At 41.8% G+C, this 15,242-nt stretch overlaps 1 protein-coding gene across 4 annotated transcripts in view; it reads left to right on the forward strand.

Annotated features, from left to right (window-relative positions):
• Positions 1 to 268: 268 nt before the first annotated feature.
• AFTPH (aftiphilin) overlaps positions 269 to 15,242 on the forward strand; it is a 52,548-nt gene continuing 37,574 nt past the window's right edge. For 2 of the 4 annotated variants that reach the window (XM_089519185.1, XM_089519186.1), the window contains exon 1: positions 269 to 533. The gene's annotated coding sequence lies outside the window, so the exon portion shown is untranslated. The remainder of the gene's footprint in view (positions 534 to 15,242) is intronic. The other 2 variants (XM_089519183.1, XM_089519184.1) reach the window with 1 other exon arrangement.

Genomic DNA, 15,242 nt, shown 5'->3' on the forward strand with positions numbered 1-15,242 from the left:
GAGCAGAACTGAGAGGCTCTCTGTTTACATGTGTCGGGGGTAGAGGAAGAGCTGATACATGCTGGGATTTGCAGTTCAAGGAGGGGGGCGTTTAGAATTCTCAACCAGAGACCTCCTAGGCCTCATTGTACTACGAAACCCACAATGCAACTGGAGGCAGCCAGTCAAAGCGGAAGAACGTAGTGCGAGGGAGGGAGGAAGGAAGAGGAAGAGCTGACTCCTAGAGCGTACGTGGGCGCGTCGCTCTGATGACGTCATCAGCGGGGGGATGTGGCAGAGGCAGAGCCAAGCCAAGATGATGGGAGCCTGGAGCCGCGGTGCATGTTGGGAAGTGCTGTGTTACTGCTAAGTGGGCGTCTGACTTGAAGGGCCGGGAGAGACCAAAGCGCTTCCGGGGGGGGGGAGGAAGGAAGGAAGGAAGCGGCTCGAGATGGACTCGCCCTGAGGCTGCCGTTGCCCGGGAGGCCTCGCGTAGTAGCCCTCTCCAGCCATGACCCTGAGGAGGAGGAGGAGAAGGAGGAGGGAGAGCGCAGGTAAGGAAGGCCGGGGTCTGACCAGGGGCAGAAGGAGAAGCCTCCTCCTCTTTCTGGGGGTCCAAAACACACTGCAGAAATAACCCAGTTTGAGACCGCTTCAATTGCCCTGGCTCCATGCCAGAGGATTCTGGGAACTGTAGTCTTGTGAGACACTTAGCCTTCTGTTTCAGAGAGCTCTGGTGCGACATGAAACTACAATTCCCACTTGGCCTTGAAAGAGGGCTCAAACTGGATTATGTTTTGCAGTGGGTTTTGGATTTGGCTGACAGTTGTGAACCTAGCCCTTGCTGACCTGAGCAAGGACTATCTGTCTATCGGAGGACCTGATGACATGGGAGACAGCTGACACCACCCATGCATGGGTTTCTTGCTCCAAATTGGGTGGCTAAAGGGGACCCATGGCCCAGTAATGAAATACACTACCAGCCTGGAGAAGAGAAGGTTAAGAGGTGATATGATAGCCCTGTTTAAATACTTGAAGGGATGCCATGTTGAGGAGGGAGCAAAATTGTTTTCTGCTGCTCCAGAGAATAGGACCCAGAGCAATGGATGCAAAGTAAAGGAAAAGAGATTCCAGCTCAACATTAGGAAGAACTTCCTGAGAGTAAGGGCTGTTCGACAGTGGAACAAACTCCTTCCTCGGAGTGTAGTGGAGTCTCCTTCCTTGGAGGTCTTTAAGCAGAGGCTGGATGGCCATCAGCAGGGATGCTTTGATGGAGAGTTCCTGCATGGCAGAATGGGGTTGGACTGGATGGCCCTTGCAATCTCTTCCAACTCTATGATTCTATTCTATGAAGTATGGTAGGATTAGATTAAACTTTCTTTTTATTCTTTCTTCTGCAGTTTTGTTTTATACATTAAGTAAAATACCTATATACCACTCTCTATATTAACATCTCATGGCAGCATACAATAAAACCAGCTTGTATGAGTCTGTGCTCAACCAAGGAGAGAGGCGGGGGAAATGAATTAACAATGCCTGACAACTCTTTGAGGCAGGGTCTCAGTAATATTTGTGAGCCTGAGCCCGGCTTTGTAGCATCATTTTGTTTTTAAAACGGTCTTGGATTTGATGGTCTTTGAAGACTCTTCCAACCCTATGATGCTGTGCCCCCTTCGCTGGTTGGGTGTTGCTACTCATCTTGTGTTTGCTAGTACTTTTTGCCGCTCATTTCCATGTTGTGATTGCAGGATCTCAAACTTCGCTTCGAGACATCAGTTTGTATTGTTGCTTCAGAATGGGTTATTGCAGGCTTCTGGGATGATGAGCACCCAACATCTTAATATTTTCTTTTTTTAAATACGTTTTTGGGACTAAAATTACTTCAAGTAATGAACACTAAAAGCTGTCTCCTTTTAGTAAACTAATGGGGGCAGTCCTGTGAGGCAGTACAGGAAAAGTCTGAGGCAGAGGACCCACCTTTTCCTTATGCCAGAAGGTGGGGGAAGTTATTTTTTTCTCTCCTACATCTTCCTAGTTTCCCTCACATTAGAATTGATGAGGATTAGATAAGCTACCTTCCCCTTCCTATGCTGATTTAGCCTCACTCCCTTCTGTGTTTCATAAGATTGGGGTGATCCACAGCTTCTTCCACCATGCACCCTTTAGATTGTTCTGTAGTCTTGTGGAGGATGCTGAAGCATTTGCATCTCCTTTGCTGAGGCTGGACCTGTCTCTCTGCCTCAGAGCGGATACCTCCAAAATCCTATGGCCCTGGGATGCTCTCCCAGGAATTCTAAAATTGTAGGCTGCCTTATTGAAAAGACTGTGCATCATTAATTTTTTGAAAAGCTACAGTGGAGTTTCCTTCCTTGGAGGTCTTTAAGCAGAGGCTGGATGGCCATCTGTTGGAGATGCTTTGATTTGGACTTCCTGCATGGCAGGGGGTTGGACTAGATGGCCCTTGCGGTCTCTTCCAACTCTATGATTCTATGTTCTCCCCTTTACCCCACAGTGGGTTATCGTCTCTTTTTAAGCATATTATATGTGTGAGCTGAGTATATGTATAGAAATGTTTGAGCTGCTTTGGCATGTCTTGGGAGACCTAATGTAGGAACTTGATCTTAGACAACAGATTTTATTTACTCCGTACTGTTTGTTCTAAAATGCCTCATGTATGAACAAAGAGGGAGTCCAAAGAATGTTGGATGCAGATGCAGACTTAAAGCAAGTCTCATTGATCTCAGCGGGTCTGTCCTGCGCGGGACCATCTTTATAACCACCATGTGACTTTTTAAAATAGTTTAAATAAACATAACGAAATCATTCTCTAGTTTTTGAAACAAGTAAAAATGAAATAGATACTTTCAGACTTGAAAAGTTTCAGTGCAGGTAATGGCACCTTGTGGAGAGGTCCAATGAAGTGGCCTTCCTCTGCAAAGGTGAACCCTTCTCTCTGCCCTTGGAGTGAAGAATGCTTTCATGTTTAATGCTTCACATTTCATAGGAGGAATGTTCTGTTTAAGACAGGATAAGGAGTCACCAGTGTAGTCGGCGTGGCATTGGACCATGAGGCTGACACTTATTGTTATGATTCTGCCTTGGAAGTTTCATTTTTTACTTAGGGTTTCCTATCACTATTTATTTCCTGTAAGTCTAGACTGCAGTGTTTTTCAGTTTTATTTAGCACTCATTTTTCACAAGTGTATTGCGATAACTCATCATCACATCTGTTTTGGCATGTTTAAGCATTTTTCCTTGTCAGATATTGGTGGCATTTTAAATTGTCCAGTTAAAATGCCACCAATATCTGACAAGGAAAAATGCTTAAACATGTTTAAACAGACATGAGGGTGAGTTTTAATGTTTTAAATAAGAATGTTCTAGGTTTTCTAGAAAGTAAGTTACCAGAGGAAAAACAGTTTGGCCCTTCATACAATGTCCTCACTCTCCATATGTCTATCCAGGACAGAGTCAGTGAATGATTATATATCGGGACTACATTGATTCTTTCTTTCAGTGATTGTTGGGTGCTCCCAATGTCTAGTAGGTAATGGAATTGGAATATCAATATGGAGGAAATGTACTAGATTCAAGGCTGTTTTCTTTCAGGATGTTTCACTTAGAACTGGGACAATAGTGAATTGAAACTGGTGTCTGAAATGTAATACCTTGAGTTCATGTTACCAGTTAGAAGTGGACGGAAGATATTGGTCATTATTTCAACACCTCAATTTATGCAGGTACTATAATGTTTCTAAAAGGAAAGCCTATCTAGATACAATCCGGTGATACATAATAGATGATGTAAGCCTATGCAGGTGAAGCAAAATGCAGGATGACTTGTTTTTATGTGTGTATCTCTGTTGTACATCTAGCATATTGAGAAATAAATGCTGATTTGTGCTGTTTATCAAAGGAAGCTTTTCCAGCTATATATTGCACTATAACTTTCTGGTGATTAAACAGAAAGACCTTGATAAAACAGTATGTTCATTTTTTACATTTCATATTTCCTTTGAATTCAGTAGGGTCTTGTGTTTCGAAAACTGGGGAAGATTATGTTTGTTTATCACTCCTTTCCCATGCAGCTGCAAGCATGATCCCTTATAATGTTTGTTAGGAGGATATCACACGACTGAAATTGGTAGTATAATCCAGTGTCATCCTGAATGCAATCATGCGTATTCATGTTATTGTGTGAAAGGTTACCACATGCGATCGCTGGCAGTCTGAACGCAATCACTCGTCAATCCACAGTTAAGTAAATTCAATGAACTAGTGAAGTCACAAACCCTATTCCTAGGCAACTTCACACTCAGTGCGCTGTTGTTTGGTATGATGTGGATGTCTCCTTTGGTGCTGGTCCCCCCCCCAATTATGGAAGGGGGGTTTCCCATGAAGCCACGCTGCAATTCTTCTTCAATTTTGCTTCCGCTTGTCCTTCAGCTGCTGCCTGCTAATTAAGAGGCATGGACCGGGAGCTATTGGATAACTATTATATTCACATTTTAATGTGACAAGAGTGAATGTATGCTCACTTTAACGTGAATAGAGCATGTTCTATCAACCATTCTTCCCACCACCACCCCCCAACCTCTTTTGTAAATTGTGGGCTTCCTTGGTTCCTCTCTCTCACTTGCCTAAATATGCTATGCTCCAGTCATCTGGAGTCTCACTGAACATGCACAAGGGTGCCAATTCGCAATTAAGAACCCACTGATGTGATGGCTTACTTTGCACAGAATCTGGGTCACATTTGGGGAGGCCATTACAGCAAATTTAAGGTGTGATAAGTAATCAATAAGTAATTGTGTGAATTTTCGAATGGACCTCACTATCTTCTCTTTCGAAATTGAGAGCCTCCCATCCCGGTTGATAAACTCCTTAGTTTCCAAACTCTTTCAGGTGTCTTCAAGGAAATCATGTCATATTCCCTTTCATGGGAATGAATTAAGGGACTGCCCTGTTCCATGAGCAGAACTCTGTAGATCTGTGAATTTAACCCTATATCTAGATTACAAAAAGCTTTTGACAGTATTGTTTACCAAAGATTTATCATTAAATCCAGCAGTCTTTGCTCCTTTTATTTAAGGAGAAATTAGGAGATTAAGGAGGAGATTTTCATCTTTCATACAGGAAGGAAGGAAGCAATTGTGTTCTTTTAAGAATCTGTATTAATGCAGTTCTGTTTAATCTATTGGAAGTCAGATGGAATCAAAGGGGCTAAACAGACTGGTGTTTAATGCAGAACTCAGGACAGAGTGGGGGCGTGGCATCTGCATGGCGCACACCCCCATGCTGGCGTCATGCTGCCCATATGGCAGGTCGCATCATGACGCTCCTTTGGTGCAACATTCAGATAACGCATGCCAAAAGGAGTAACGGAAAGTGCCACCGCAGCGGCAAAGGTGCCTTTTTAGTGGCTCTAAAAGGAGCTGCATTTTGCAGTTTCTTTTAGAGCCAGCAAAGTGCCGGATCAAGTGCATGCAGTGGCCACAGCCCTGATCCAGCACTGAAAGGGGCAGTGGGATGCTGCTCTATCGGGGCAATCTGTTTTGCCCCTAAAATTGTGTCAGCTGCCCATATGATACCAAATTATTGAGGAAGGTGAAAACCAAGGCAGATTGTAGTGAGCTCCAAAAGCTATCTACTAGTTCTGTGAATGAGCAGCAGAATGGCAAATTCCTTTTTGTGTAAAAAGATGTCAAATGATCCAGATGGGGCAAACAAAAAAGTATTTGCATGTACATGTATGCATGCACACACTGGTCTGGATCAACAGTAACACTTTGACAAGGAGACCTTTGGGTTTGGTGAAGAATTAAGCCTTTTTGGTTTAGAAAAATTACAAATTGGTAATATGTTAGGTTTGTAAAACTATGGATGTAAAATCATAGATTATGATAGAAAATTATTTTTCCCGCTCACATGTTGGCTCACTCAAGTTGATTGGCAGCCAGTCTGAAACATCAAAAAAAAACCCCTTTTCAGTAGCAAGCTTTTAGGGAATATATTGTCACAAGTTGTAATGGTGGATCTTGACTATAAGAATTAAAAGAGTATTAAACAAAATCATGGCGAATAGACCTATCCAGAGCTTTCATTGCTAACAGGTAGATGTAAATAAACATCTAAATATTAGTTATTTGGGAGAAGAACAGGACTCCGTTATCATTGTGCTTTGTTGGTGAGCTTACTGGAAGCATGTAGATGGTCACTTTGAGGAACTGTGTGTAAATTAGATGGGCACTGGTTTTGACAGAGTAAAGGGGGGGGGGGACAGATTACCGTAACTTCAGAGCAGTTTTGATCCCACATGTTGTAAATTGGGTTCTTAATTCTTAAGCCAGACTTTGAAAGCAGCCAGTGGTAGAGCATTTTGGTCTGCCTAGATGCTGTTGCTGAGTTTAAGCATTTGACATTCACCAGCACAAGAATTTCAGAGGGAGAGTCCAGCATGACTTAGTTGGATTGAACTAATAACTAAATTTGGGTTCTATTAATCTGGATTTCCTTAGAGTCAATTGCTTTCTGTCTCACTGTTGGTGGCAATTTACACTGCAGTACTTTATAATCATGGTAGCATTGTTAATATCAGTTAGTGCTCTTAGAAATTACCACTATGCTTTATAGTCACTTAAGGTCTAATTGAATTGTCGTAGGCAACCTCTGACTCATTGCCTTTTAGTTTCCACCTTTTAATATGTTTCCCTCTCTACACTCCTATACCATTTGCCAACAGAATATAAAACTCTTCTCATCTGATGAAGTGGAGGTTAGTCCACAAAACTTTACACTGTGTTGAGTGTGCTTATCTTTAAAATGTGGTAAGGATCTTAATTGGATTTCAGCTGGGATACCAATAGTGGCCAACATCTTCCCACATGTGATTTGAACCTCTATATAGCTCAGGTCCAGGATATTTGGCAGGCCATATCTCCCTCTATGAGTTGGCCGGGGCTCTGAGATCCTCAGGGAAGGCTCTTCTCTTCATCCCACCACCATCACAAGCATGGTTGGTGGGGACATAAGAGAGGGCCTTTTTTGTAGCTGCCCCTAGACTCAGGAACTCGCTGCCCAGGGAGGCCAGAATGGCCCCTTCCTTGATGGCCTTCCACCGACAGGTGAAAACCTTCCTTTTCAAACAGGCATTCAAAACAGAAAACTTTTAAAGAACGCCCTGGGATTCTATATTGTTTTCATGTATTTTAGATATTTTTATCTTCTTTTTTATTTTATTGTAGTGGTTTAATATTATTTTAATGTATTATTTTTGTATCTTTTTATTGTATAGTTTTTAATGTAAGCCACCCAGAGTCCCAGTCTTAGGAGAAGGGCAGGATATAAATAAATAAATAAATAAATAAATAAATAAATAAATAAATAAAGTAAGTGATTACTTACCAGAGACCTTTGCCCCTGAAACACTTTCTGGATATGGCTTGAGGAGAAGTTACTAAATGGGCTCTAGTTCCCTTGTGCACATGTGGAAGTACATTGTACACCCCTGCACCCCTCGCCTTCCTTAAAGGAGGAAATAATTGTAGATCTTAATGTTAGATAATATAGAGTCCAGTCGTGGCAGGCATTGTTGTTCCAACTAGTGAATTTTTTCAACAGTACAATACAATCTGATTGCTGCACCAGAATAAACTAGATGGCATGTCAGTGTTTGTTTCACAGGTATGAATGGTGCTGAATAGACTAAAAATTGTTTTGCCAGGGTTGTTAAAGTGATATGATAGTATTCATAGTGAAATGTAATTAGATTATCTTGCTGATGAAAGATTCTTAAATACGTTTTAGCTTCCGGATATCATTTGCAAATATTTTGCAAAAGTACTAAGCTGAAAACAGGCAGCAGTATTCCCAGCATGTTTGCTTATCATACGAGTTCTTTTCATTCTCCTCAATCTACAAATAGCTTTTTAAAAATGCCAACAAGGGCATTGCTAGAATGGATTGTCATTTAATGTGTCAGATGAAAATAGTCTTAGTTGTTGCTTGCTTATTTTAGCCAATTCTATTTTATATTATCATCTGTTGGTTTCTAAGTATTTTGTAGATTGTATGCCATTGGCAAGTTTTATTTTTATTGATTTGATCATTTGTATGTACAGCACTGTGTACATTTACAGTGCTTTAGAAATACTAATACTACTACTACTACTAATAATAATAATAATAGACCTACAGGTATACCTCCGTTGATGAAGCAGATGTGTTATTGGGATTTATGTCTTTAACAGAAACTTTGGTATTAGAGGTAGAAATAACATGTAAAGAATAGGGATAGATTCCAGCACCACAAAAAAAGAGCAGTTCAACCTGTTTCAGCAAACTTTTTATTCAAAATGAACTTCATGCACATGTGAAACGAAACAGCCAGGTCAGGCTCATAACAGCATTTTGAATCTTCTAGAGACCTCTTGAAAGCTTCTTCCAAATTGCATTCTGGTTTTTTCTTTTCTTTCAGCAGTCTACATATAATGTCCATTTTGGTGAAATTTACAGAATTATGCTTTTTCAACATTGCAAGGTAGCTGATGAGGCAGGTTAAACTACTGCTGCAACTCAATACTGAACATGTGTTTGTCTCCAGCCCTCCTTTACCATCCTTCAAATCCCAGTATTGCAAAGAAACTTCCAGCTAGACAGAAGACAGGAAAAGGTGGAGGTGGGCTGAGATGGATTTCCATAAAAAGACTTAAATGGGAGCTTCTTTATCGGAAGCTTTGGCACTGTACATACCGGCATATGCGGTACCCCGGTCACTTGCTAGGCGTTGGCTGAGCACGCAGCGTCAATACCGGCCTCACCCCCAGCACATGACGGGGGCGTCAAAATGGCGGCGCCCTGTACACATTTCATTTTTATCAGCTTTTTTGGATGATCAGAGGCAGAAAATTGGCCCCTAGTCCCACTTAAGTTGCTTGCCACCTGAACTTAGTTAAGCAGAAAAACAGACTAATGTTTTTCTGTGTAAACTTTGTTCAGATATGAGGGAAGAATTCAGCAACACTTTGAATTGAGACCATGAGCTAGGATTTTATGAAAGATTATGCATGGGATAATATGGTCATAAGGCTTGGTCTCAGTCTGTGTTCTTGCCTCCATATTTGTACTAGTTGAACTATCTGGACAGACAAATATGTGGAAAGCAGCCCCATATCAGTGTGTTGCAGTAATCTAAACCGGAGGTAATCAGGGCAGGAATGGCTCAGACTAAGCTACCATCACATAGATAATGATGTAGATAGCATATCAGCCCTAGCTGATACCTGATAAAAGGTACTGTTTACCATAGAGGACATTTGTGCCTCTACCAAAGCAGTTTCAGTTGAAAAAAACACAGGCCTAAACCTGGACTGAAACTGATCTGAAAAACTAGAGCTTAGATCTGATTGAACACCACACTGCCAACTTGCCCAAGAAGGTGGCGTTGGTTACTGACTCATAGTAGTTCTGATGCTTTGGGTTTAAATATGACTTTAAAAAAAAAGAATTAATCATATTACAGTACTTCCTCTTTTAACTCCACATTTGGAGAAGTGAAATTTACAACTACTTCTCCAATAGTTAAGTTTTCAAAGTGAAATATCTGCTAAGGGGGATCTGTTAAGCAGACTTGAAGTATACTTCTGTATATGTTCACTCACAAGTACAGTCCACTAAGTTTACTAGGACTTTCCCTGAGGTACATATGTCACTTTTATATGACATTCGAACTTTACTTGAACAATATTTTCACTGGAATACTTGTGTTAAGAGATGATAGCTTATTAGCATATATTTCCCTTTTGTTAAGGGAATATCTCTGAAGGCATAACACTCAGCTGTGTGATCCTAATACATTAGGCTGCTGTCTACATTATTCTAATACAGTTTGGCATTTGGGGATATTATGTGTATTGACATAACACCTTTCCACCTGTTATACATTTTGGCACATGGAAGCATGAATATTTATATTTTAAACCAATAAAGCTGAAAATACTACAGACCATTAAGTTCAACTCTGAGGGCAAAAAAACACTAAGTGGTCACGTTTCTACAAAAATAAACAAATCGGTGTACAGAAAAGAACAATTGTCTTTTGGATAGTTGTAGGGAGTCCATATTAGCTGTTCAGGGCTCATATAATTGAATCAAATATTGTACTTATGAGATATTTGCCAAAACCAGTTCATTCCATTTCAGCACTTCACTAATTTCTAACATTTGACTTCTCTGTGCTTCCTTTGGTGATGGTTGTTAGTACAGTGCACCTGCATTATATGCGGGCGTGCTTTACGCAGTCTTGAACGTATGCGCTCAAGCTGCGGGGAGCACGCAGGGCGCAAGGGGCAACGCATCCCATTGAATTGAATGGGCATGCGTGACTGTGGTGCGCCGCCGTGCACAAGCCCCATTGTTCCCAATGGGTCTTGAGCATAGGCGGAATTCTCCTTATGTGGGGGAGGGGCCGGAACAGATCCCCCGCGTAAGGCGAGGGCTGACTGTACTGCAAAATGTCGTACTAGCTGAACTGATGTAGTTTCTAACTAGCCTCATTCTTTTATATTTTGTCACGTTATGTGTTTCCCTGCTGTTATCATCCTCACTCTCGGTTTAAATTTCTCTTTATCTTGTGGAAGTGGTCTCTTGGTTTTGTTGTTGTTGTTGTCTTTTATTTCTCTGAATTTATTGTTATAGTAGCTCTCCTTGTCCCTGCACACAAGTTGCTGAACAGTTGCATTCAGTATTCCAATTCTATTTCTGTCACATTTTACATTTGCTTCTCATCTGTCCATAACTGCTTGAAGGGTTTTATCTGTCATCCATTGAGACATTTCTTCCTTTTTGGCCACAAACAGTGTCTTTTGACATTGTTTCCTGACAGTGTCCCTAGCTTCATTCCAGAGTTTTTCTGGCTCCTGGTCAATCAGGCTTAATAGTGCAAATCTATTTTTACGTTATCTTTAAATTCTACAGAGACGTTCTTCAAGTTGTATTTTGGCACAGTGACTGATGTAGTGTTTTCTTTAACTTTATTCTATTTTTTTACATTAATAGTTCATGGTTTGTGCCACAATCTGCTCCTGGCCTTGTTTTTTTGCAAAGAGAAATCATCTTCTATGTCTTCTGCTTCCAATGATGCAGTTTACAGTCGCCCCTGCTAATGCGTGGATCTGAGATCCAAGCCCTTGGAGGGGCGATCGCTGCTATTTGCAATGGCGTGCACACCTGGTGTGTGCACACCTGGTGTGTGCACACCTGGTGTGTGCACCCTTTCCACGCACACGGGGGCACGCTCCATTCAAGCCTATGGGGCTTGAATAAGCATGAGCCTCTGTTTTCACACAGGGGAGGGGTCTGGAATGGATCCTCTGCAAAAATGGAGGGGCAACTGTATTTGATTTCTGTATTGACAATGTCCATATATATGGCTTCCTCTTGGGTTGCTTGAAGAATGAGTTTGCAGTGAACAAACTGTTGGCCTTGTAAAAGTTTTTTGTGGGTTTTTCGAGCTATGTGGCCATGTTCTGGAAGAGTTTATTCCTGATGTTTCACCAGCATCTATGGCTGGCATCTTCAGAGAATGCTGGCATGTAAGTAAAATTCAATCAGTCATTCTCCTGATTCATTTCTTGATCCTACACCACATTTTCCTATATTCCATTTCTTGTTTTACAAGAAACAATTCCATGTGAAAACCATGGAATGCTTCTCACATTCTATGTTCTTATAATATGTGTTGTGCAGCTTCAGACTTGCCGTTTACTGTCAATTGCACATTAGCAGCTGAATATCATTTCAGCTTGAGTCCAGCTGCTTCATTAACTACAGAACTACTCATAATTGTCCTTTGCTGTACCTCAGTAGTACGTTGAGTGCCATCTAGCCTGGAAGTGTCATCTTCTTTCTCTTGTTTCATTTTGGATTGCTTCATCTTAGAGTTTTTGTGATAAAAGGCATTCAAAAGTGGTTTACCTGTGACGCCTCCTGCACAGTGCCAACAGGTGTTAGCTGTGATGTCTTTGCTTTTGTCTCTGAGAGATCCTTTGCCAGTGTCACCTTCCAGTACTGCTGCTGCCCAGTAGCTGTTAGGCACATTTAGTCTGGCTCCTCAGCAGAAGCCTGTCTGACATGGGAGAACTGCCACTGTTAACATAGCCTCTTGCCTCACAGGAGCAAGCAATCCCACCACTGTGGAAAGGTAGTGCCTTTGGTGGGTATATAGATTTACCCATTGTATTTAACTCAGTGTGGCTTACCTCTAAATAAACGTTTATAGAGTTGAATTAATAGATATGGTATGTCATGCTTCTGAGTCTGAGGTTCAGCAGTAGTATGTTTAAATTAGCAACCCATTCTATTTCCTCTGCCATAGGTTCATGTGCGAAACATCTTCAGTGCAGCTGATTTAGATTCAGCTAGGTAGTGTGGTTTAATAGCTGCCAGAAATTAAGCTACAGCATAGAAAGAAAAGAAAGAAGTCTGGTGCACTTTTTTTCTGTTTGTTTTCTATTTACATGAATTAGTGTTAAAGTTTGACCATTACTGACTATGGGGTGAAACAGACTGCCATGAAGGGGCAGCTTGAAGCCACCTCTGAGGAAGCCAGATTAGGGACAGAGCAATCGCACGCCGCATCCCCAGTCTGCCTTTTTGCTGGTCCAAAAAGAAGTGGCAAATACCCCTCCTTTTTGCACTGGCAAAAAGCTGGCTTTTCTGCCCTGCCACAGACAGAGTCCGGCTTTCAGGTGCTCCAGTGGCATGTAAACCATGTGTGGGCAGCTGAGCAGTGTGAAGCCACCTTCCTGGCGGCTTCATAGCATGCAGCGTCAACACGCCATGCTCCGAAACTGCCCAGACAGTGGCACAAAGGGGTGGTCTGTTTTCCATCTATATTTTAGCCAGTGAATGAGTGCAAAAGGCCAAATTATTGATGCCACATTAGAGGCCCTACCAAAAACTAGTGGATGATTTTTGTGTGTGTGTGAAAAGTAACTTCGATTTTTTTTTTAGAATATATGCCTGCGTTGTTTGTAAGATTTACAGTTATATACAAATAGAGTAGAATCTATTTATGTCCTTCCACTAACACATCTCTTTCTGTGAGTGGGAACTGAAAGGAAGTGATCTTCGTGCACATTAACGTTCGTAAGCAAGCATATTGGATGATGCACAAGAAAAATCACCTATGTTTGTGAAAATATTTGTGAAACCTGGGGCAGATACGTCCACTATAGCATAGTGTTTGTGGGAAGCAAATTAACTTTTGTTTAAATCTTGAAGTAGTATATGTTAATATGTGTTTATTTAACAGATCAGATTTGAAATATCTTTGCAGCAGCTCTTTATAAATGGCATTGTGTGTATAGAAATTGGAGCTGTCCAAAAAGAAAATGTTTCTAACGGATAACAGCAACAGCACCTCTGGCTTATATTTGAGTATTGGATATGTGAGAAAACACATTTTTTAAAAAGTCAAGCAGGCACTTTAGAGGTTGAACAGTCTCAAGGACAAATTCCATTACCTTTAATTAAGAAGAAAAATGTGGTGCTGCCAGAAATCTAGATTAGTTCAACCTTTAAACCATAGCAACAGCTGCTTCTGTTCAGGCCTCCTCTGCCCTTCCTAAAACTGGAATCATTTTGTATTTTTTTAAAAAACACATTTCAAATCTAGTTGTACTGAGATTCATGTTCCCCTATTTATCTCTTGAACAGGTTCTTAATAAGGCTCCTACACTCATCCTCAGCAGATAGGTTTGGATTGCTGTCATATTTTTCAGTGTTGAAAGTGGAATATAGATTCTTGAGAACCAAGTCTTACATCTGTTGGATTCTTATATAAAATAACTCTTGTTGAGTATGTTCTCTAATTGTAAATTTTATAAAGAAACATAAGCCATGTACATATTTCAGCTGTGAGAACTGATTTCTGTTATATAAACTTTAACTCTAAAGTATAAATCCTTGCACACTGTTGTGGCCAACCTTGTCAAATAGATATTCTGTTATATGTATTTCCCCAACCTGATGCCCTCCTTGATATATGGGATTACAGTTCCCATCAAGTACAGTCAGGGGCATCCAGGCTGTCTGGAGATGATTGAAGACAATCGAGAGGGCAGTCGCCACTCAACTCCAAGCAGTCTTGGAAGAAACAGATTTTCTAGATCCATTTCAAACCGGATTTAGGACGGGTTACGGAGTTGAGACAGCCATGGTCGCCTTAGTTGATGATCTCCGACTGGGCATCAACAGGGGAAATGTGACACTGCTGGTGCTCTTGTACCTCTCAGCGGCCTTCGATACCATTGACCACGGTATCCTTCTGGAATGCCTGGGAGAGTTAGATATTGGGGCACTGCTTTGCGATGGTTCTTGTCCTACCTTGGGCAGATTCCAGATGGTGTCGCTTAGGGACTGTTGTTCAGCGAAGAGGGAGCTCAAGTCGGGTGTCCCTCAAGGTGCGATTCTGTCCCCAATGCTGTTCAACATTTACATGAAGCCGCTGGGTGAGATCATCCAGAGACATGGAGCAGGGTGTTATCAATACACTGATGACACCCAAATATATTTTTCTATGTCTCAGACTGATGCAGTGACTAAGGATGGCATTTCTCCTCTGAATGTCTGTCTTAATGTGGTAATGGACTGGATGAGGGAAAACAAACTCAAATTGAATCCAGGTAAGACGGAGATACTTGTAGTGGGGACTCGTAATCCAGGAATGGAGTTATGCCAGCCAGTTCTGGATGGGGTCACACTTCCCCTGAAGGATTCGGTCCGCAGTTGGGGGTGCTCCTCGACTTGTCCCTTCAACTGACAGCTCAGGTAGATGCGACGGTGAGGAGCACTTGCTATCAGCTTCGGCTGATACGTCAGCTGCGCACCTTCCTGGAGCAGGGAGACCTTGAAACAGTAGTATATGCACTGGCAGCCTCCCAACTTGATTTCTGTAACACACTCTACATGGGGCTACCCTCGTGCCAAGTTCAGAAACTTCAGTTGATACAAAATATGGCAGCCAGGCTGGTCACAGGCACATCCAGAACTGCCCATATTACACCAATTCTAAAATCTCTCCACTGGCTGCCTATCAGTTTCTGGGCAAGGTATAAGGTGTTGGTTCTAACCTTTGAAACCCTACATGGCCTGGGTCCTGACTACTTGCGGGAGCGCTTCCTTCCATACAGTCCACCCCGCATACATCGGTCCTCTGGGAAGATACAGCTACAACCTAAGAAGACCAGACTTTCAGCGGTGAC

Source organism: Sceloporus occidentalis, unplaced genomic scaffold (genome assembly GCF_023333645.1).
Source record: "Sceloporus occidentalis isolate IW3139 unplaced genomic scaffold, rSceOcc1.0.p SCAF_4, whole genome shotgun sequence".
Lineage (NCBI taxonomy): Eukaryota > Metazoa > Chordata > Lepidosauria > Squamata > Phrynosomatidae > Sceloporus > Sceloporus occidentalis.